The sequence below is a fragment of the Pseudopipra pipra genome, chromosome 11, assembly GCF_036250125.1.
Source record: "Pseudopipra pipra isolate bDixPip1 chromosome 11, bDixPip1.hap1, whole genome shotgun sequence".
Lineage (NCBI taxonomy): Eukaryota > Metazoa > Chordata > Aves > Passeriformes > Pipridae > Pseudopipra > Pseudopipra pipra.
The window spans coordinates 8,853,591-8,874,775 of NC_087559.1; the positions used below are offsets into that span (position 1 = coordinate 8,853,591).

At 44.6% G+C, this 21,185-nt stretch overlaps 1 protein-coding gene across 3 annotated transcripts in view; it reads left to right on the top strand.

Moving 5' to 3' along the window:
* The window catches only part of FHIT (fragile histidine triad diadenosine triphosphatase), a 539,340-nt gene extending 537,901 nt beyond the window's left edge, over positions 1 to 1,439 (top strand). For all 3 annotated transcript variants that reach the window (XM_064667330.1, XM_064667331.1, XM_064667332.1), the window contains one exon: positions 1,121 to 1,439. The gene's annotated coding sequence lies outside the window, so the exon portion shown is untranslated. The remainder of the gene's footprint in view (positions 1 to 1,120) is intronic.
* The last annotated feature ends 19,746 nt before the right edge of the window (positions 1,440 to 21,185 follow it).

The window sequence follows — 21,185 nt, forward strand, 5'->3', positions numbered from 1 at the left end:
GGAAATGTGTTAGATTGAGCGTACTCGAGGCTCTGTTGTTTGCCAGGATGTCGGTCTCTACACAAAACCACAGGTATTGCAGGGGTAAACCCAAATGCCCTGTTTGTGTCAGCACCTGGGGCTCTTGCAAGCCTCCAGTTAATGCTGCAATAGCAATTGTGCTGTGAGCTTGGGCAGGGATTTCACACACAGCTTTCACAGCTGCAATCAGCTGCAGTTGTCAGGCTCTCAGCATTTCTATTTCTCTGCTTCAGGAACACCTTCTAGGTCTGTCATGGCACCTCTTACAGGTCTCTTATTAGGATGGACCATCAAGAGGAGCACCAGTTTGGAGCAGACATGGCAAAAAATACCTCGTTCATTCTCCAGCATGTGAGACTGGGGGCATTTTCAGGGTGATGGCCCCCAGTCACTGTTGCATAATACCTTGGCATTATGCAGAGTCCCCCCACAGGATCAGGGTGGATGAGGATATACAAGAGACGATGGTCTTGAGTATTTGGAGGAGCTTATATAAGAAATCATGAACCTCAAAGAGTCTTGCATGAGGTTATTATAGGAAAATAGATTTGAAGAGTAAGAAACTGGATTTGATGACACAAGATGCCCTTTCTAATCCTTTGTTCCTATGAGCAGCGGTCAACAGAGCTGGGGCTGTGCTGTCTTACTCAGGGACATCAGAGAGGTCGCCTCACTTCATGTTTGTTTTTTGTAAAATGATCCTGACCTCTCTTGGAGGATGTTTTGTGAGTTAAGAATGAAAAGCACAATGTGAAAGGCAGGCATTAGTATTACTTGGAAGTGAACTTTATTATAAAAGCAGATAAAAAAAAATCAAACAAATGCTCCTCTTTCTTGCTCTGGTAAATAATTTTAAAATAGTTGCGTTGCAAGGATTTTCCCCTTTCTCTGTCACACAGGCTGTAATAGGAGCTGAAATGTGCCGTGTGTGGGTTTAACACTGAACATTTCCTTTTGCCTGTTGCTGTCAGTGTCTCCTGTCGGAACATCCTAATGAGCACCTAAGTCGTTAGTAATAAACAGCCTTACATTTTGTCTTACTAACAAAAATCAAAGATGCTATTATGTGTAACAATCTGTTATGTTTGATATTTCTCAGGTAACAAAGTGTTTGAAACACATCCCATGACATAAGGAAGTCCCCAGAAAGAAAGACCTCATTCTCCAGTTCTCAGTGGCCCTGGAGCTGCAGCTCAACAATTTTATTATGTTCAACAAATATGGGATTCTTCTATGAAAAATTTTATTGGACCTTTGGATATCATCAAGGTTGAATTTCAGCTAAGACAACTAACAGCACTGGTTCAGATATTGCTCTGAGTAGTAACTCATATTTTTCTGAATTGTATACTTGGGAATGAATCTTTTTAAATTGTCCCTTGGCCTAAATTGAAATAAAGTGCTAGCAAAATCAGGTAGCTACTGTGTTTTGGTACATTACAAAGTGTTTACTCCATGTTGTGCGTTTTGATTCAGTTACTGTATGTGGGCTATTATATCATACAAAAAATTAGATCTTTTAGCAATGTAACAATTCATATAAACCAAGGCTTTGTTACAGACTAGCCAAGATAAACTTAAAGAGCTGCTGTTTTGTCAGGTGAGTTCTATAACAAGAAATTTAAAGCTTCCTAAGATCTTTCTTTTCTCTGTTCTTTTAATGCATTGTGACAAGGCTTCTGGAGCTTAAGGTGATATAAAACCCTGCTGCAAAGCAATTAATATGTAAAGTTGCTAATGGGATAGTAATCACATTAGGGTTAAACTGACACAAATGGCTGCTTGCAGCAACAAACAACACGAGTGGGAGCCACCCACGTGGAACGAACTTGTGGCTAGAAATGCTGTGTTTGGAGCCCTGCACAGGAAGAAACCCACCATGGGTTAGTTGTTGATTGCTAACATGTAATAAAGGAAAAGAAGTCAAACAACAGAGAGAAGAGAAAAGAAATAAGTCTGCAAGATATCCATGAAAAGAGAATCTGTAATCTTGCTCTGGAATTGCAGGGAAATGACAACTGAAGCTTTCTGTGTCCCCTGAAATCAAGATGAAAAACAAAATGCTACCAATTCTTCCAATAAGAGCCATGCTGAGGGAGGCCATATGGTGCAGACTCTACCTGAGGGCTTGAGGAGGTCAGGGTCAGGTCCCAACCAGAGCCCAGCAGTGCTTTGCATGCCTGACAGCACAGTGTGGTCAGGGTCCAGAACAAATTAAAGTGCTCCATGATAGTCTGTCCTAGAGGGTTGCAACCTGACCCAAGAACTATGAAAATGCACAATGGATGAACTCTAATAATTTTCCTTAACTCTCTCTCTGCTCTGCGCTGCAGAGCAATTCAGTCCATTGGTTTGAAGTCTTTATGCTAGTCAAATATAAATAGAAACACTAGAACACAATCACTGACATTTGATTCCAGTTTTTACTGTGGTGCTGTTAAAATATTACTCCTGAAAAGTCAGTTTGATTCAAAGATTTACCATGACCCAGTGTGGCCCTCAATATCTTCCATTATGCCTTTTAAAAACTGTACAGATTGTAACACTATTTCTTTTTTCGCACAGAGTAAATGAAAAGTCCATTTTGATGGTGTCTGCACTTTTTAGACCCTGAACAAGGGCTGAATAAACAGGAAACGAAGAGCAGAGAGCAAGAAGTGACAGAGAAGGTAAGGTGAGCAGACAGAATGGTCAAAGATGCTGGCAAATGGGCCAACACAAATGGTGTTCCTTTTGCACTTTAGTATTTAAAGTAGCTGTGATTTCACATAGAAGGAAGACAACGGTTGTGCTGCTGGGGAGAGCGAAAAGAAAAACCTGAGCATCAGTTACATTTGCAAGGTATTTTCAAACCTGATTCTCAATGGCTTCCTATTAAGTATGGAATATTCTGTATTAGTTCTGTAGGCTGTGATGAGCGGGCGCTGCGCCAACCATTTTGCATGGGGGCTGCCGAGGAGATGAGTGCTGAGCTCCATGGAAGATTTCATTTGTGTAAATGAGGAGGCCGTTATCACAGCACTAAAGGTCCTGCTTTTAAAAAAAGCCTCCTGTGGCATTATGCACAAAACAACCTATTTATGCAGCATGAAAATATTTATGTGCTTCGCTCCAGCTTAAAAAGGGAATTTGCAATAGATGAGGGACATGAGAAAGGATTGGAGTGAGAGATAAGGAGAGATTAGAAAAGGCAGATCATGAAGTACATGACAGCAGTATGTGGAGTAAACCCTCACCTTTTTTTAAGACCTGGGCCTTTAGGATGGTGTCTGGATCATTTATATAATTCCTATAGACTTAATTTTCCACAGGCAGGGAGCTGTATGCAAAGATGCAGCTGCTGGAAATGTGAGGAGATGCTGTGCTGAAGGCACTGATGGCCTTTGTAACCAGCTTTGTCCTTTCCAACCTCAATCGCTCGCCCTCATGGGGTCATGCCCAAGGCTTGCCTTTGAGCTGGGGGGATGCTGCAGAGTGCTGAGCTCCCCCACCCACAGCACAAAACATGGGAAAAATTGCTTGTGCAGGGACTCAGATGGACATGGCACAAGTGGAGTGGTTCCAGTGGGGTGGTTTCCTAACAGGACAGAGCTAACTGTGCTCACTGTTTACACAGCTCAGACCCTCGTTCCCTGTCCTTAGACACAAGCAAGTTTCCCAAGCTTTTTCAGTTACTAAGGGTTTGTTTTGCTGAAGTGAGCAGTTCTCTAAAGGGCTGCAGGGGCTATGCCTGTGTCTCTCTGTTTACATTAGCAAACTAGCTGTGGTTCAGCCACTGTCTCCTCTGACTTGCAGGAGCAGGCTGGGAGCAGGATGTGGCTCCACATGCCCTCTGTCCCCTGCCTGCCCTGAAACAGCAATTGTGGAAGAGGTGTCTCAGGGATAATTATTCCCACACACGGAAGAACAGACAGGTTGTTGGGAGCACACAGCTCATGAGGACACCATCAGCCCATGCATCCAGTCCCTGCCATGCCAGGCAGCTCAAGTGCACAGTCCCATTTGACAACCACGTGGCACCCGCCACTCCTGGAGCTGGGCAAAAAGATTAGGAATGGCCTCTAAAGACTTTGGCACACAGCAGCTATTTTGTGCAGTGCAAGGTCCCGGGCACTCAGCTTCTGCACATCCCTGCTTGGTTTTCCAGTATGTTCATCTGACCACAGTTATGTTTCTATGTGCAGAAAGGCAGCTTAGGTGGCTTATGGTCGTGCAGTGAATCTGGTTGCACTGTGGCAGGCAGGTATTCTACAGTGCTTTCAGCAAAGGCTGTGAGTACAGCATGAGGATATTTGCTAATTGCCTTTCAGCAATTCAGCATTGTTCTTGCTCCAGATGCAGATGCACCAGCTCCTGGTTCTCCATGGGACAGCTGATGCCACCCCAGTAGCTCCAAAGAGCTTGTGTTTTGGCAGATCCATGGGCTGGGAACGGGCCATGTCAGCTCCTTGAAGACTTCATGTGGTATTTCAGAAATTGGCTCTGTGCTGCTTCTAACCTCCCCCAGCACACATACACCCACACCCAGGTATCAGGCTCTCATTTGACTCTGTGCTCAAATAACACAGTATTTTGTTTTTAATTAATGTTGGAGAGAGGGGAAAGTGTTCTGCTGGTCTCTGTGGGAGCCCGACTTGGCTGCAGACTCAGGACGAAGCTAAGACAGAGGGTCCTGGCTGCAGTGGGGGGAGTCAAGGTCAGTTCCTGGCATGTGACAGTACCCTGAAATGTGACCAGGGACTGAGCACCTCCTGAAATAGAAATACCTGAATCCATGTGGGATCTGGGGGTGATCTCACACCCTAGCTGTAAAGTAATAAAAATCGTAATGCCCCAGTACTCACAGAGCTTATGAAAAACTTCGAATCCCTAATACACACATAGTGACAGCCATGAAAGTACCGAAATAATTTCTATCTCAGCTTTCTGTGTCTTCCTATCCACTCTCCACCTCTTGCTGTCATTGTGGTCGATGGCTGCTGAAAAGCCTTGTCCGATTCTTGCATCTGGTTCCTGATGTACAGGCCAGCAGTGCTGGGAAGGAGAAAACGCTGCTGCTCATGTAAGCTGTCCTCTGTTTTGGCAGGGCTGTGAGTTTCAGAACAGAGTGATATATTTCAGCTCTTGTGAAATTTCTGAATAATCAGCTCATCAAAAAATATCATGCAGAGTTCCCTTGTAGTCCTCTCCAACTTGCCACCTCCCCTGCCAATAGCTCCATAGGGTGACCACAGCTTGGCAGAGCCCATTAGCAGAGCTCTGCAAAATCACTCATGAGCAGAGCTGGCTGGAAAATACATTTTTCCTTCCTGGGGGGAAAAAAAAAAGATATGATGGGGCAGGGGGATGTTTGACTTGGCATTTCAGGATGAAGATTTTCTCCACTGCTCCCTTCAGCACCCTCTTCTGCTCCCCTCTGCACCCCACCCTTTTTCCTCCCAACTCCATATTTTACAAGGTGACTCCAAGAAAATAAAAATTCTGCTTAAAGCAGCAAAGACATTGGATGCTGTTTGATCTGCTGGTGACCTCTTCCTGGCCCCCAGGGCCAGAAGTTTCACTGCAGTACAGGCATGAACACACTGGCACCTTCTCCGCCTGAGACTCCTGAGCAAGTGGTCCCTGGACCTGCACATTTTTCTGCAACTGCCCAGTTTCTTAGTTGGAGTTTCTTCAAGATACTCCTCTCCTCAAACATCTCAAAAACCTGCTGTTTGGGCATCTGGGAGCTGGCAACTATGTCTCTGTGCATCGCAAGATGGTGGTAAACCCAACCAGTGGTGCCGTGGAGACAAGGGGCTGAGCAGCCAGAGTCACTGGCCTGCCATCAGCTGCTCCTCTGGGTCCTGGGCTGCCTCCAGGCATGTCCCTCTGTGCTTTGCCATTCATTCTGGACACGTCTCTCAGTCCCAGGTGATCATTGCTTTGGCTGGGAAGAGCAGACTTCCTCGCTGTGTCCTCTGATGATGCTCAGAGCTGATGCTGCAGGGAGGAGGCCAGACTGGCTGCAGACCTTGTCCCTAAGGCAGGCGGCACGTACGTACTACGGAGGAAGGAGGTGGAAAAATCAATAGTTAGTGCATTAGGATTAAAGCTGTGGCATGAAAGCCTTATATGGCCAGGATTATGATATATTTTAGGTCTGTGGTAGCTGCATTGACTGTGGCACTTGGTGTGATGTGGGTTTAGTACTTTTGTCGCATTGCAAACCCCTGTATGCACATGTGGGACACAATTGAATCCTTCAGTGAGCGGTGGCTCCAGAACAGGTTTTGAGCACCACCTGTCCCCTCCTTGGATCTGCCTCGGCCTGGCCACAGCTGCCGAGCATTTGCTCTGTCCCTCTTTACTTGTGTCACCCTATCTCTTTCTGCTCAGGCTTTTGTTATTTCTTTTGTCACCATAGTGACAGGAAAAGAGTGATGATTGCTGGAGTAATTTCCCATATTAGCTAGCACTGGCTTTTCAGCCTAAATTCAGCTCTTCATTTTCCCTGTGCTCTGGCTGAGCCTCAGTGGAGCAGCATTAAAGAGCAGTGGTGGAGGGGCCTCTGTGTTGCCGTGCTGCCAGCACCTCTGGGACAGCTGAGGCAGGGACAGGGCCGTCAGGTTACAGAATCACAGAATATGTGAGTTGGAAGGGCCCCACAAAGATCGTCAAGTCCAACCCTTAGCCCAGCATAGGACCATCCCCAAGAGTCACACCATGTGCCTGAGAGCATTGTCCAAATGTTTCTTGAGCTCTGTCAGCCTTGGTGCTGTGCCCACTGCCCTGGGGAATCTGTTCAGTGCCCAACTGCCCTCTGGGGGAAGAACCTTTTTCTGATATCCAGCCTAAACCTCCCCTGACACAACTTCAGGCCATTCCCTCAGGTTCTGTCACTGGTCACCACAGAGAAGAGATCAGTATCTGCCCCTCCTCTTCCCCTCACAAGGAAGTTGTAACTGTGATGAGGTCTCCCCTCAGTCTCCTCTTTTCCAGGCTGAACAGACCCAAGTTCAGCCACTTCTCATTTGGCTTCCCTTCAAGGCCCTTCACCATCTTCGCTGACCTCCTTTGGACACTCTCTAATGGCTTAATATCTTCTTTATATCATGGAGACCAAAACTGCACACAGTATTCAAGGTGAGGCCACACCAGTGCAGAGCAGAATGGGACAATTCCCTCTATATGACGTTCAACAAGGGGAGTTCCAGATTCTGCACTTGGGATGGGGTAACCCCAGATGTGCAGACAGACTGGGGAATGAGATGCTGGAAAGCAGTGCCAGGAAAGGGACCTGGGAGTCCTGTTGACAGCAAGTTGAGTCAGCAGTGCCCTGGCAGCCAGGAGGGCCGACCATGTCCTGGGGGATCAGGCACAGCATTGCCAGCCAGGCGAGGGAGGTCACTGCATGTCCCACCAGGGGTGCACAGAGAGAAGGGGAAGACAAAAAAACCCCACATTTGCAAATGTTTCTCCCTCAGTGCATTTGCTGTAAGTCTCATGGTCAGTAAAACCAGGAACTTCTGTCTGTTCTGGGACATGTGCACGTCTGCAGGGTGCATAGGAAGAGCTCCCCAGAGGTAACTGCTTGCTCTGACCAATGTAGCGAGTGGGCAAAGACCCCACATGTACCCCCAGCCTGTGCCCTCTGCTCTGCACAGCCCCTGGCAGCAGAGCCCAAACCAGGGCTGGGACCAAACCGGGATTCCCAAGGGGGAAGGGGGTGGCTCAGTGCCAAATCCTGCTCCCTCCCAGGCTTCATTAGCCATGTAGGGCATCTCAGAGAGACACCCAGGACACACACACAAATACACACTTAAAAATCAAGATCATTAAGTACGCAAATGTGTTTAAATAGCAAACAAGCTACTGAAAAGAGGAGAAAGGTCACAAAATGTGAAATGAAAGCAGCTCTTCTGTTCCCTGTGCAGGCAGTGCTGGTCCCTGCCTCAGAGGATATATTAAGAAGTGTCAACCTTCATTTCAAGCACACTGCCTTTTGTCCTCCTATCACAACATTAACATTATCCCCACATAATTTTATGTATTTAATTTTACAATAGGCTGTGTCAGTGAGCACTGCCTGTAAATATTTGATCACCACCGTTCCTCTAGGATTATCTTATCAAGAGTAAAGATATTAAAATAGAAATCTTGTCATGTTGCTGCCTTTATACTTCCAGCCTAAGAGTTGATTGACAGAAAATGAACTGCCTGAACTAGCTCTAAAGTGTCTTTTCACTGAGAGTTTTAATGCCAGAGGCTATAGAAAAAAAGGTTAGCTAGTCATCGGAAACTAATGCCTTGCTGTAGTTATGAAGCTTTTGTACTGAAGATTAAAATATATGAATCTACTAGGGGTATTTTTACAAGTGTAAAATGGCGTTGGTCTTTTTGTATCTTTTTGCCATCTCTAATGAGCCTTAGAAAGAGCCTTTCCTTTTCTTCCTGCTCTTGAATATTAGATGCAGCTTCACTGCAGCTCACAGACACGGGCTGAAGTTTTGCAAGAGTAAGCTCTTGACTTATCTAACCTACAAAATTTCTTTTTGGTGATAAAATGGCTTGCGAGCCAGGACTAAATGTTCCTGCCTAGCTTGGAATATCAAACCACTATAGACAAGTCAAGGTTTCTATTTATGGCCAGTTAAAGACACACCTGTAATGCTGTTTTAATGTTACAAAATTGCCCTGAAATTGTCATGTGTCTGAAGAGCACCATGCTGCAAATATATCATGGTCCCCGAGGGCTTACTCAGCCTGTGCTCCAGCACAAATCAATGCGAGTTTTTGCTGGAGTAAGGACCCAAGCACCAATTCAGAAAAGTACCTAAGCTTGACCAAACTTTAATCACAAGCTCATGTTCCTTAGAAATCAATAAAGACAGAAGCTGGCTGGGGCAAGGGGACAGTGAGAGGTGTGGGTCCCACATTCCTGTACCTCCTGTGCCCAGGTGGGCAATGGGCCAGAGGTCCCTGGCATCCCGGCATCCTGAATAAATCTGGCTTTGTCTTGTCATGATCGTGGAGGGCAGAAGAGGGTGGTAAGTTCACAGATCTGCCCCATCCCAATGACAAACTATAGCCACCAGTGTTAAATCACCCAAGGGCTTTCCAGAAAGTAACAAAAGTTGCTGTGGGATGGCTGAGGCTGGAGTGGCCAGAGACAGAGCAACCTGGAGCACTCTGCTTTAGCCAGAGCAGCCCTCTCACTTTTTTCCCCTCCAACATGAACAATAACTGTATGAAAGGAAACTAACTGCACATTAAGCAACCTATTGTTGACCTGTCATAAAGGGATTTACACAGGTGGCTCCACTAACAGCAGTGGGTGGTCCTCTACTTGCTCTCCATGGGCTCAGAATGTAGACAAGCTTGTTCTAACATTTCACTTACAAGAAAGGTCAAGAGCTGTGATTTTGTTCAGCATGCTCAATATATTCAATTAAAACATACTGGTGTATTCATCAGCTATTAACTGTCTTTGCAATAGCTGTAATTAAACAGGAACTTCCCTGTGAAAGGAAATCTTTCAAGACAAATTCTGACATGGGAACAGAGGAGAACAGGAATTTCCCAGGTCTCCAATGTCTTTTTGCTTTGTGTCTCTGCACGAATCCCTCAGCCACTGGGAGTTTTCCTTTCTCTGCTGCTGGAGCAAGAATGGCTTGAAGGTGAGGGGCTGGCCAGATCCAGCTCCTGCATTTCCCTTCCTTGGGCTGGGAGTGAGCTGAACACCAGCAGTGCTGGATGCTTGGCAGCCCTGGGGGAATAACACCAGCCAGGCAATTTTCTCAACCAGGCAATTCACTTGCAGAAATATCATTTACAAAGTTACATTAAGAACCTCGGGATAAGAAATGGGGAACGAGAGGAAGTCAAGTTGGCTGCTGGGGAGTGTTTAACAAACTCGGAAGTTTTAGAGGGTTTAGCAGCTGGTGGCCTCCAATTCAATGGGTGGGAGAGTTAAAAGCCACACACCCTGCTTTGAAAACTTCCTCCAAAGAGCCTGAAATCAAGAAAAATCCCAACAAGGCAGACTAGAGCAAAGCAGAGGAATGAACTGAGGGAAGCAAGAAATAATTACCTGAGCCAACTGTTCTAATTATATACACACAGCAGACAGTGATAGCAAAAAAAAAGTAGGTGTTCTTAAGATGGATAGTACAGAAATGGAGATATAGTAGAAAATAACACGTATTAAGGAATTAGTATTCATTATGCTAAAAAAGGGGTGCATGTATTTACTTACATTAGTCAGAAATCAGGCATGCAAAGAGATGGGTGACAGCAGGGAGAAGCATAGCAAGAAAACCAGAACGTGGTTGTGACTGGTTTCCCTGGTTGCTGTGAACAAGGGGGTGCTGAGCCAGGTGTGATGCCACCAGCATCGATTGATTATACCACAGCTATTTTGCATCTGACAGCATCCAGTGTGCAGCTGCAGGTGCCTCCAGGCACAGGGCTGGAGCAGGGCACTAGGAAGTCCAGTGCCTTGGTGCACAGCTGCAGGACAGTGCACCACATGTGATAAACTGGGTGTGCTTCCTCTTGCCATAGGGCTTTGGAGAACAATAAGGTGCCTCTTGCCATGTTGTACCAGTGTGGTTTTTATTTTTTATCTGCTGTGTGTTCATGGTCTTCCAGGTCCTTTCACTAAAATGTCCCAAAGCTCCTCGTGTGTTTGGGCCATCCTCCTCACCAGGTTCCCTCAGCAGGTTTCCTCTGCTGAGGCCTTTAATGCAGATAGAGAGTGATCAATGTAAGCTTCAGTCCAGTCCCTGAAAAACATCTCTTTCCATTACTGGGCTCTATTAGCCAATTCCCCACCTATTTCTGAGTTATTTAATTAATCCCCATCTTCTCCAGCATGCCTTATACTGTTAGATATTCAGAGCACAGAGGCAAGGGATTCACTTAAATCCTGGAGGAGGAGAACTGTTGGATTTCCTTTATCTGCAAGATCAGTTAGGGATTTCAGGTTAATCTTGCTTGGTAAATCATGTTGCATTTTATCCCATTTGCCTTCGTGTCTCTGTAAATGGTCTTTCTCTCAGAAAAACGTGACTGAGCTCTGAGTACTGGGCCCTGTTCACTTAGCAAGCCCTTCTTAAATAATTGCACTACGGTTGGCACACTCCAGGTACACAGTCTCACCCCTGAGCTGACACCCTGGTTAAGCCCCCACCTTCAAAAACTGCAGGACTGCCCACTCTCTCCAAGGCAGCTCCTTCAGTGCCCAACAAACCCAATGAAGCATGTAAACACCTAAAATCATCCAGTTCTAAGTTCCTGCTGGGTGATCGGGGGCTAAAAAACCCAACTTGTTATGGGCTGATGGATTTGGTATTTCATTTCTGCACATCTTAAACCCCAGTTTTCCATTCAGACTCTTTAACATGGTGCTTTTAGCCCACACTCATCCAAAAGCCAGACATTTTTCCCACTTCAACAAAGAGGGCACATAACATTTTACTTGCCCATATACTCCTGCCCTGTGCTCCCTTCCAGCAGCCCTTCAGTTTGCTCTCCTTGGTCTTTCCAATGCCCTATGGTTGTAGAAGTTGTGCATTTACACAGTCTTTCCTAGGTCTACCTAAACAAGTCTTCCTTCATCCTTTCCCTTCCTGACCTATTTGCATGACTTGCTTTGTTGCCAAGGCTTCCTCTGTTGTGCCACTTAGATTCTGCTAATTCTTGGTGTTTTTAAGAAGATATTTTTCATCTATTTCTGATTCCAGCTGCTTCCTAAAAGTTTTTTTCCCTTTAAACTGGGTGGCACTTTCCAGATCTGAAGCAGGTGGCCTGTCCCCACCTGCCTGCTGTGTAACGATGCAGATGGTAGAGTTGCAGAACTCCATGAGTGGTCAAGCACTTCATAAATTTCAAGCCAAAGATATTATAAACAAAAAAAAAAAAAAAAAGGAGGGGGGAATTCTTTCCTTGGAGCACAAAATCAACATAGTAGCTTTCAACTAGCTGCATAAAGGCAGGAAAGTCACACTGCCTTGAGTCTGCCCAGATGTGTGTGTCCCAGATAAACTGAATTTTCTGGGTATTGTCCGCATTCTCAGTCTCCTCCAGCAGCACTTGCAAGCCCCACTGAGTCCCGTAACCAGAAGGAAAGGGAATGCTAAATCCCAAACCTTTCCTGACATAAACCAGGCTGCAGATGATAAACAACCATCAGTAAGGATCTGTGCTGTAGACATTAAACAGAGGATTTCTAGTCAAATCCAGCAGCTGAGAAGCAAATCATGCCTTTCCACCCCTCAGTCTCCTCTCCAAAGACCCAGCTATGGCTGCTGGCCCTGCAGCAGGGCTCTGGTCTGCACTGTCCTCAGCTGCTCTTTGCAGTGACTTTTGGAGTAGATTTGTCAGTAAAACAAGGGGGAAAATTAACAGTCACAAGACAGTGAGCCCTGGGTGTGTGCACACCTGTGCATCTCCCACAGGACAAACTTCAGCACTCTTCATGTTTATCAAGTCTAAACACAGACAGATGCCAGGAAATGCAGAGAGAGGTGGCAGCAGGGGAATGGAAATCCCATTGTTTATAGAGTGGCATGAAGAGATGAAGAGACAAAGAAACAAACACAAATGCTCAGGCACAAGCTCAACCCAAGGTGCCCTGAGCACTCAGTCACACCTCACTGGACAGGAGGGGCAGCAGCAGGGGCTGCACAGCTCCCAGACCTGCTGGGCAGGTGAGGTGGGCACTGCTGAGCCAAGCACCAGGGCCACAGCCCTCTCTGTAAAATACTTATGTTCACTAGATACAGATGTGTAGATGTAGATGTGGATGTAGATATGGAAAGTTTTCAGGTATTTATATATAAAGGTCTTTATATATCTAACCCCCAATATTTTTTAATGTTTAAAATGTGTGCATATATGTATCTTTATATGCATATATATATATAAAATATATGGTAGAATATGGACATATAAAGACCTTTTAAAAGAACTTTATGTATACATACATGTACTTACACACAGACATGTGTGCATGTATATATGTACACATATATAAAACATTTATATATATGTGTATACATTTATGTTATATTAAAAATTATTATAATATATTATCATCATATTATATATACACTAAATATGTATTGTATATATGAAATAAATATATTAAGTATTTAGAAGGCTACTTATGGATTTGCATGTATATATGTATATTAATATGCATATATAGAAATATACTTTATAAAATTATTATTAATAATAAATATAGCTATATATACACGTACTATAATAATAAATATATACTATAATAATAAATATATACTAATAATAAAATATAATAATAATATATAAAAATATAATAATAAATATATATAAAATATAATAATAAATATATACTAAATATACACATAATATAAAATATTATATTATAATATTATATAATTATATATATATAAAATATTATATACATCTCCAGGTGTTGAGGAGTTGGTGCTGGAGTGTGACAGAGGGAGAGAAAATTGGCCAGGATGCATTTGGCATTATCCCACTTTGTGCCAGGAGAAATGACCCAAGTGCAGACACCCTGTTTGCACATTTTACTTTTAAATCCACCAGCTGCTGACAGGTGCCCTGACACCTTTCCTTTCCTGCTGCCCACCCATCCAGGAGCTGTGCTGTCTGTCTGTCCAGGCGCCGTGCGCTGCCAGAGCCCCCCTCTCACATGTGCAGCCCCAGCCGGGACAGAAGAGCTGTCATGCCATGGCATTTCTCTCTTCTGGCAAAAGGATCCTGCTGAAAGAAGTGAGGGAATAACATCAAAACCCCAGCCAGAGGCTGACAAGCAAACTGACATTTAGCAAAACAAAAAGTAGGTAAGGTGGGAAGAAAAGCCTGGGTGGGTGGTTCAGTTTTTGGCTACGGCTGCAAATCTTTTGGGGCAGCATTTCTGACTCCACATATGCACTTCCAAACACATTTCTAAAATGCCAGGACAGGTATTTCCCCCTCTTTTCCCTCTCTTTTCCCTCTCATTCGCAGCTCTCCCAGAACTGCCCACACCCAGAAGAGCGGCAGCGTTGAGGCGAGTATGTCACCATCTTTAGCTCCAGCAGCAGGAGGAGGTGGGCATGTAAGGGTTAAGTGACAGCTTATTTACGAGTGACAAGGGTGTGCAGGAACCTGGAAGAATTTTTTTTCCAATTTTCCTTGGGTGACAGACACTTTACAGGCAGTTCTGCTGTCCCTGGGAATGTCAGTGTGAAATGGAGAACCGGTGGCATTTACAGGCTGAAGTTTCTCCTTGTACTCAATGACAGAATAAAGGGGGAAAATTTAAAAACACCAAACCCATGAATGTTTTTAACCAGGAGCGCCTCCAGCCTGGTTTTATGCTGGCTCTAACTCTGGCTGGTCAAATTCCCTGCACTCTGCAGCAAGAGGCAGTTTGAGCTGCTGGTGGACAGCGCTGCTTTCTGCTCAAACTATTTCTCAATCACTTAATTATATCCTGCACTTACAGTTTTACAGAGAACAGATGTGAAGGCTTATCTTGGGACAGATACATTATGTATACAGCATTAACTTCACACCCATACAGTCCCCATTTTAATTACACAGCCAGTGGGAGACCCAGGGTAGTTTGCTGGCAGAGCACTTGGTTTCATTAGCAATTCCCAAGACCTCGGCTGTCTGCAAGCATCCTCACTCATGCAGGCTGAGCTGCACTGGAGATCCATCCCATGGCAGCCAAGGATGAGCCTGACCTCAGGGAAATCCCCCCAAAATCACTGAAAGAACAACTGCCAGTGCGCACCTATGGGCTTGTACCAGCCTGAGTTTTGTCTTAAACATGAGTATTTTTTGAAAGCCTTAATGTGACATGAAATGTGAAGCCAAAGGATATTGAAAGACAACTTGGACGTTCGTCGCTGCGGAAGTTTGTCTGATCTCTGACCCCTGTCAGGGAAACATCAATGTGACAGGTCCCCACAGGCTGCATCTCACTGCTAATAAAAGCCTTTTAGCAACACTCAGGGAAGGAGTTTGATCACAGCCTCTTGCTGGGTTTAATAGGTGGTGAAGCACAAGGAAGCATTTGGTTTTGTCACTCCATTACAAGCTCAATATGAGTGATGAGTGCACTGCTGCAGCAAAGAGAGACAGCAGGGTGCAGGTGGCATCAACAAGGGCATCACCAGTAGAGATAAAGGAGTCATTATCCCACTCTAGTCAGTGCTAGTCAGTCCACATCTGGAATACTGTGTTCAGTTCTAGTACTGCTATGCAATAAAGTTAGGGACAGCCAGAGGGAGTCCAGAGAAAGCCACAAAGATGATCCAAGGACTGGGCAGAGCAGGCTTGCGAGGGAAGGCTGGGTTTGTTCAGCCTTGAGAAAAGAAGCCTTAGGAAAGACCTTATTGCCACGTTCCAGTATTTAAAGGGTGGCTACAAATAAGATGGAGGCTCCTTTTTTACAAGAAGTCACGCGGAAAAGGGAGGGGTAACAGGTACAAGTTACTTCTGGGGACATTCCAATTAGACACAAGGAGAAAATTTTTCACAGAGCAATCAGCCATGGGAATAATCTCCCCAGGGAAGTGGTGGATTCCCCAGTGTTGGACACTTTTAGGATTCAGCAGGACAGGACAATGGACCATCTTGTCTGACCATGCTTTTGCCAGAAAAGCTGGACCAGATGATCCCAGAGGTCACTTCCAACCAAGTATTCTATCATTTTATGATTTGACACATGTCCTCTTTGAAGTGACATAAGCCCTTACATTTTTTTAGCTTCTCAGGAACTCTGAAAATTCCTCCAAATTTTAACAGGTCCAAAATTGGATTAAAATTTTCCTCATGCTACAATAAAGCAGAGAAAACTGTTCTAAAAAAGCAGTATTTTCTCCATCAAAACCACTATATCACACCCAGGCAAGGAGACTGTTTCTGCAGTTGTTTCTTCCCAAGCTGAACAGAAAGAAGGGCCATTTTCCTGCTTTCTCCTTTAAAATTTTTCAAGGTAGCAAATGGCTCTGCTGTACTCTTTCCCCACAGCCACCTCTCATTACCTGGGCTGCCCTTCTCCCTGCCCAGGGTGCAGCCACACTGTCCTCTGGTTCCAGCCCAGGAGAGAAATCATCAATATACATATGTCAGGTGAAATTAAAATTGTCCCTATGAGTTATTCTATGACACAAGCTAGCACTGGCTATATTAAATCCTATTAATTAATATTAAATTAATTATTTTCCTTGCCTATAAACACAGAGTGTTACTGCAGAGCAGAGAAGCAATTATTATCTGGGATGCCTCAAGATATTATAGCTTTCAGAGTCCCAAAAGCTGAATATTTGTTAGAAACAGCATGACAAATCTGTTGCTGTTAGAGCTGCTATAACAGGACTAGAAAAATCCTGAATAAACTGCAATAGGTCAACAATTTGCCAGAAATATCAGCTGAATCAGGAGCCTGAGGTTTCATCTCGCTGGAACATTACTTATTATGTGCACAAAGAGCCCTGCCTCAGCAGAACAGTGTGTTACTTACCGAAGGGCCAGCAAGGCATGGCTTGTGTTCTACTAACTTCCACTCATTCAAGCTTAATTCTTTGCTTTGGGAACGAGTAAGGAAGGGCACACGGTGGGACAGGCAAACTCCGCCTCTCACAGCACAGAAGCCCTTTGCAATGGCAGCTGATGTAGCCCAGCAGGGGGCAAAACTCGGCTGAAGGGGCCAACTCTCAGCAAACACGGTGCTGACTGCTTGTCACTCGCTGGGAGGTGATGCAGAAAGTAAGAGGGCAGTTTTCTATTTGTTTCTGCTTGTTGGGAAAAATTTCTTCCAGCCAGCAGTGGTTCTGTGGGGGCTGCATGTCCTTGCTGTGCTCTACCCCTGTGGCTGGTGTGGACAAGGGGGTGGATGTCATGAGCATGCAGGGCTGCCTTATTCCCGCAGGACCCAGCAGCGCTTGGTGCACATGTGGCATAAAAGGGTCAATAACAACAACTCACCAGCCATCCACCAGCTGCTCACCAGTTCACCATGGCTATGCCTCTTGAAGAGGCAGCAATGCTTTTGGTCTCCATCCCTCCCAGGGTGACTGCTGATGACATTCATTCAGGTCGTGACTTTCTCAGTGGCCTTAGGAGACCTGGAAGGCAAAGCTCTCAAACAAAAGCCGTGGTGGCCTTTTGAAATATTCATCTCTCTGTTTCCCTGCTCAAAGTAGAAGAAGAAAAAAAAATACCCCTTTACTGAAGTAAACTGAAGTTGTTATGCAATGAGTCATTTGCTGCCTGACGAGAGATGGGCCAGCATCCCTCTCTGCGCTGCAGTGATTTGACTAATTACTTCTATCTGCTCCAGCAGAGGAGCAGCCTTCGCCAGCCTTTCTGCTGTCTGAGTCCTGTCTGTCAGCATCAGAGAAGTGGGTAGAGATGGAAAACAATGTCCTTCTGGTTTGGGCAGTGGCATTTTGTCTGCTCCTCACCCCTACTTGGTGGCAGGTCCCAAAACTGAGAGTTCAGTGAAATACCAAACCCTAAAAGTTCAGTGTGAAATAGTATTGAGTTTTAAGCTGGAATTTTCTTTCAGCTCACATTTGATGAGCTCTCCTTGAGGATTTGGGGACTGAAGGGCCACAGATATCACCCAAAAACATCACCCAGTGTGGCTGGATAGAGGGCAAGAACAGGGGCACACGTGGGGCTTCCAAAATGTTACAGTCTCCTCTGAGCTGCTAAACAGGGCTCAGGACTTCCACAGCTGTTAATTAGAGGTGAATGTCATTAAAGTATATTAGAAGAAAAAGGCAGCTGCATATGCAAACTGATTATATTTTTACACTTGCTTAAAATCATAACTGTGATTTTTAATTACAGTGGATCAAAGAAAAGAACCACATTAATCCAACACAATCACGTGCAAGCTGAGTTCATAACAACATTGTATTTAATTGGCAGTAAGCTCAGGCAACGTTAAATACAAATGAAAAGGACTGACACATTCTGAAGGCTAATTAATATGACAGACCAGCAGCAAATGCATTGTTTATTACTACTAATTTCCAGTGGCTGGTTCAACACCATTTTGTTGCCACGATCCCCAGTGCTGCGTCCATCAATGCATGATATTTAAAAGGAAAATTAAATATGATTTATTTTAAGGAGGAACAAAGAAGTTCAAAGATAATTAAATTACGCATTTCAAATACCAAGTTGCAGATAAAGAGCTTTAAAATGCAGGGTTTTTCTCTTTCCAAGCATAAGTCCCCTTGTTATGTGCATATAATTCACATTAATGTGGTACATCAGTGACAGAAGACACTTCTTTCCCTGCACATTTTAATGCAGTTAACAAATGGTGATTTTTTTTCAGGGTTGACACAACTCTCAGTGAAGTAAACAGAAGGATTACCTTCAGGACCCTCCCAGACCCAGCAACTCATTGGAAGAATTTCCCTTGGTTCCAGTGGGGTCTCAATCATATTTTTCAGATAAGGACTTGTTATCTTTTTTTTCACTCTTAGAAAGTACTTAGCAAAAATAAGGAATATTCATTCAAGTAAAGCCTTTTAAATACAGTGTCCTGAAAGTTTGCTAAAGCTTTCCAGAGAGTCACATGCATTAGAATTCTCCTACCTGACTGCACCACCTTCCCCAGCAGGTTATGGACTGTAATGGCATGTATTTGTCACACCTTGTTACAGCCTTGGTCAATAGAATAATGGAATAATCAATCATCTATATTTTAGTGTGAGACAAAATAAATACAGTGCATAATAGTCAATCAGGTCTTCACCAAGGAAAAGTTGAACAATTACGGTGGTTGTCAGTGGTAAACTGCCTATGATAAGTATGCAAACATTGACCCCAAGTGTTACACTGAGAACATGGAAATTAAAACCATCTATCTTACTTGATTCAAAGTCTCCTAGATAACAAGGATGGTATTTAAGGAAAACCTTGGCTGGACCCAGATTGCTTCTTTCTGTTAGATTAGAATTAAATTAAGTCAAAATTTGGAAAATACTGGTTTAATTAAAGATAGTTCACTAGCTCATAAATTATACATTCTCTGTCCTGTTGCAAAGTGTAAGTTTGATATTAGTTGTCAGAGCTGCAGAGGATTCCTAAAGGTTAGTTCACATTTATATGCAGACTTCTGGGAACGAAGGACTAATTATTGAACTTCCCAAATTGCTACCCCAGTCTGCTCAGCAAGTGCAGTCTCCCAGATTTCAGCAAAAACAGTGTTTTCTTCGGCAGCTTAGTACTAATATGCAAAATAAGATGGTCAAAAGAGACCTTGGCCAAAAGCAGACATTGGCATGGAATCAAGAATGAAAATATTAATAATCATGTAGAAACTAATTACAAAAGTAAAAAGTCCAGCTCTCTTGCATAGACCACAGAAAGGAAGTGTTTCAGTTTCATTAGCACAGCAGCAGAAGGAGAATCCTTGCAAAGTGGTTTTTTGAACTTCCTCCTGCTCATACGTCTATGTTCACTAAAGCCACATTCATTTAAGTTAGAAAGGAAAAAAAAATAATCTAACAGTGAAGGCAATAATTCACTGAAACACACTTTGCCCTGCCCATATCCACAGTGGTGAGCAGAGGGGCATCCACCATCAATGCTTGCACTACTACCTTCTGAATTGACTACCATGCTGCAAAAGCTGCCATTACAGCCCAAAAGTAGCCTGACAAACACTCCATTTGAGAGTGGAGCTACTCTGGGATACACGCATCCTGGAGCTACTCTGGGATACACACATCCTGGAGCTACTCTGGCATACACACATCCTGGAGCTACTCTGGCATACACACATCCTCACCAGCTTGTGACCAGTAACAGTCGCGTTTTCAATCAAAATGCCTCCAAAACAGACTGACAAATGCTTGGCACTGAGACAGTGGTATCAGATGCCCATCAGTGCTGAGGAAGACTGCTGTAGATGAAGACAGAGGAGAGGTATACTCCCTGGCTCCAGGGAATTTGGAGGAGAACTCGAGATGTTATTGATTCGCAGCACTGCTGAGAGGCTCCCTTGCTGCTAGGCAGCGTGGGCACTCAGGGAGATGAGCTCCTCCATCCAAAGTGCGCCTGTGATTGCCTGAACCAGAGTTGAAGATGCACATCAGTGCATCCTGAAATGGAAAGAAAAGCTCCTTATATATTGACCCAGCAATTAGCAGGGTGCTGAGCAGCAGAGCAGGGAGCAAAGCCCTCTGGTAGAGCCTTCAGCTGCATCATACCACACTGAGGGGACCTCCACAGAGCCACAAAAAAACCCTTTGACATGGTTTTAAAACCTGGGAGCTAATTTTTCAGATAAGCCATGATGAGATAAGCTCTGCTATGATCAGAAAGGGTGCAAGGCAGTGTCACACGAGGGAGAGAGATGGGAAGGATGTGAACTCTATTTAAGCAGTCCCACAGTGAAACAGTTTGCAGCCAGCACACAACTTACTGTCAGCTCTCTGTGAGCGGCTCCTTTGATTGTGCTGCTCTGTGAAGGAGCACTTGTCACTTTTTATTGAAGGAGAGGGGAAGAAAGCAAGGCAGCCTGTTGCCAGGAGAAAAGATGCCACTCACTTTAAGTTAAAATATAGACAGCTGCAATGCCCTGGCTGCTGGTGATCGAGGACCAGCAGAAGTGTGAAGGAAGTATCAATGCAGGGCAAGAAAAAGAAAACAGCAAGAGACTGGAGCGAGTGCAGAGCCCATGGGGCCCAGACTCCCTTTTGGTAGTGCCTGCAATGCCAGAGCATGCAGGAAGAGAAAACAGCAGCCATGGGCCCATCCAAAGCCAGCAGCTCCCATCAGGCTGAGTCAGGGCGCTGTTTCCACAGCCCTTGGACCCCAACACCTGTAGACACCTGGACTGGGATAAAACACAGACTCAGAGTGACCCACTGTGGGGAAGCATTTTAAGTTGTCTGTAATAGAAGGGCAATCAGTTGTTTGGCACTGCCATACTGTGGGCTGGTTACTTCTTATAGCAGGTTGTCCTCACTCAGCACGTGATGAGCTCTAATCAAAATAGAGAAGAGCTGTAGCACTGCACAGCCTGTCCCACAGCCTCCACCTTCCCAGATCATCAAACTCAGTGAAATACACCTTGCAGAGCTGGAAATCCCTCGCCCCAAAGCAAGACTATTAAAGCTCTGTGATTGTATCTCTGTAACCCAGCAAGC